Source organism: Apodemus sylvaticus, chromosome 2, assembly GCF_947179515.1.
Source record: "Apodemus sylvaticus chromosome 2, mApoSyl1.1, whole genome shotgun sequence".
In the NCBI taxonomy this organism is placed as follows: Eukaryota; Metazoa; Chordata; class Mammalia; order Rodentia; family Muridae; genus Apodemus; species Apodemus sylvaticus.
Genome location: NC_067473.1, coordinates 149,496 through 152,539, shown reverse-complemented (window position 1 = coordinate 152,539; position 3,044 = coordinate 149,496). Strand labels below are relative to the sequence as shown.

Here is a 3,044-nt window from a genome sequence, read left to right as displayed (position 1 = left end):
AAGCATCCATACTTTGGCCCTTCTTGTTAAGCTTCATATGGTTTGTGAGTTGTATCATGGGTATTCTGAGTTTTGGGGCTAATATCCACTTATTAGTGAGTACATATCCTGTATGCCCTTTTTGGGTCTGGGTTACTTCACTCAAGTTGATATTTTCCTTTTCTTTCTTTCTTTTTTTAAATCTTTTATCTTTTAAGAAAAAAAGATGTTTATTTTCCTACTAAGCAAAATAAAATGAACAGGGTCAATCAGAAAAATGTCAAAGGAAAATTACATGAAACTAAAACACAGAAACACACAGAGAAGTAAACTCCCTCCTGTTAAAGCCGGAGTACAAACAGCTACAACTAACAGGAACATGAAAGCCTGCCTTGCTAGTGTCCTCTGACTTACACATTGCCACTTCTTGTTTTTATAAAGCAAGAGATTCCTGTTCTAGGTGAACCTCACAGTTCTGCTTAGCTCTCCAGGTCCAACATAACAAAGCACCTTGGCGGCAGCTCTCGGACGGTAAATAAAAGCCTAGGTGATTCTGGTTCACGTCTAATTGGCAAGGCTGCCACTCACTTGTAGAGATGAAAAAGAAACAAAAACCATAGCACCAAAGAAAATGGACACAACTTTGGAATGATCAAAGATGTCTTTGTGACTTCATTCTAAATGTACAAAATAAAAAATGGCAGACTCATTTGTGAGATGCCAACCAGATTTCCCTTACACTCTCTCAAAATGTAAAGATCAATTTCCCCAGAGGGTGTGCAATGCATCATAAAATGGCCTTTTTGATTGTAGGAAAGGAAGGCATATTAAATTGTTTCTTGATAGACATGCAAGACAGCTAGCCAATATATATAAGTTACATACATTTGGTGACATAGAAAAAAAACCATTTATTTGTGACAAGCCTAAAAAGCCTGACACATTTAACATACTTCAGAAAGTTCTGTGTGCCGAGTTCTGTAGTTGGAACATGAGGCCCTGTGAAGGTATCAGAAGGCTAGTTTTTGCTATGTTTGCAGCAGAATTTCATATCCACCCTAAATGTGGGTTGAACTGAGGGTGGAAACCTTACCTTAACAAAAAAACTCAAAAGTGTGTCAGTGTAAAATATGGACTAAACTGCTTTCAGAAACAATGTTTTAAAAATCAATACAGGTTGGAAATGGGGATCTTCCTTCCTGGTTAGAGACCTCCCGATATAAGGCAGGACCCCACCATGTTAAGTTCTGCAGGTAAAAACTTTCTGCGTGTTTAGTTTACTCCTTTGAGTTCAAGCGCTGCTGGATTCATTTGGCATAACTTTGTGCCATGGAGTAGGATGGACAGGATAAAGTAACACGCCATCACAATGACCAGCTTCTCAAACACCATGGATAACCAGTCTTCTCCCCGTGTTGTGCCCGCTTCACTTCTGTGGTGAAGTTTCTACTGCTGCGCCTCCAGGTATTCCTGAAAAGGCTTCTGCAGAGATGGACCTATGCCAGGGACAGCACCAATGAAAGCCACCATCTGCTCTACGATGTGCTTGCTGAAAGTTACTATAACAAAGATTTTCTGGATATGCATTTTTTTTTTTTTGGACAGGGTTTCTCTGTGTAGCCCTGGCTGTCCTGGAACTCACTCTGTAGACCAGGCTGGCCTCGAACTCAGAAATCCACCTGCCTCTGCCTCCCAGAGTGCTGGGATTACAGGCGTGTGCCACCACCGCCCGGCTGGATATGCATTTTAATGATTGCTTTTCCAATCAGGGTTGCACCAAAGAAGGCCCAAAAAGGTACAAGGAAGTGTCCACATGTTATTCCAGCCAGGTCAAACAGGGGATTTGGCATAGAAGCACAGGCCAAAATTCTGAAAAATCAAACTTTCTGTACTAGTTTCTGAACTGCCATTTAGCATGTGATGCAAAGTCTTATGCAGCCTCTGCATGTTCCAGCATTTCTTCAATTCCTGATACGCTTCATCATCTGGTTCAGCACCTGAGGGGCAAACTGAAGGGGCCGTGAATTATGGAGGCAGCTCTCCGATGGCTGTCCCAGTGCCCCACATGCAGGCTTCAATTCTAACTTTGGAGATGATACTCCACAGAGAAATGGATCCTTCAGTGCCTTCTTCATCTGGGCAGATAATCTGATCACGATAGGGTGGCTCCGGGAAATGAGCTGAATTGCATTCCGAAGCAGCTGTTGTAACGGAAGCTGTGTGTAGGCTCAGATAGAGCGCAAAGGTGTGCAATCCTGTTCCAAGACCAACAGAAGACAAAATCCCCAGGCCTATCCAGTACTCATACAAAAGAAATGGCTTCTCTGTGCACTGCACAGACTGTTGGTGCACTCCTTCCACGGAATACGTAGCTACACGCACAACAAGCAGCAGTAAAAAGACACCACAATGCTTTGACGATGCCACAATTGTGAGCTCCATTCCTTCAAAAGTACAAGAGTTTCCAGAGAGAAATACTGCCAGGTAATGAGCGGCCGTCTCCGCGGAACAATATTCTGTCTTTCTTCCCGATCCCTTCTCTTCTTATGTACTGAAGAGGGGTCTGTGAAACGCCCATCATGCTGTTCCTTACTCATTGCTACACTTCTCTGGTCAAAATTTTTTCCATTCTCTGCCATTTCATAGATCAGTAACTCTGGTGGAGCCCCTCAGACCACATCTCCAGATCTCAGCAGCCTGGAAGCGACTCACAACACCAACTCTCACACCCACTGCTGGGCTCCTAGGATGATATTTTCTAGTTCCATTTGCCTACAAAATTCGTAAAGTTGCCATTTTTAATATTTGAGTAGTATTCCATTGTGTGAATGTTCTACACTTTCTGTATCCATTCCTCCATTGAGGGGCATCTGGGTTGTTTCCAGCTTCTGGCTATTATAAATAAGGCTACTATAACATAGTGGAGCACGTGTCCTTGTGATATGGTGGAGCATCTTTTGGGTATATTCCCAGGAGTGGTATAGCTTTGTCTTCAGGTAGAACAGTTTCTAACTTTCTGAGGAATCACCAGATTGATTTCCAAAGTCGTTGTACCAGCTTGTAAT

At 42.8% G+C, this 3,044-nt stretch overlaps 1 pseudogene; it reads right to left on the bottom strand.

The window, feature by feature from the left end:
* Positions 1–1,560: 1,560 nt before the first annotated feature.
* Positions 1,561–2,618, bottom strand: LOC127677288 (vacuole membrane protein 1-like; annotated as a pseudogene).
* Between the last annotated feature and the right edge of the window lie 426 nt (positions 2,619–3,044).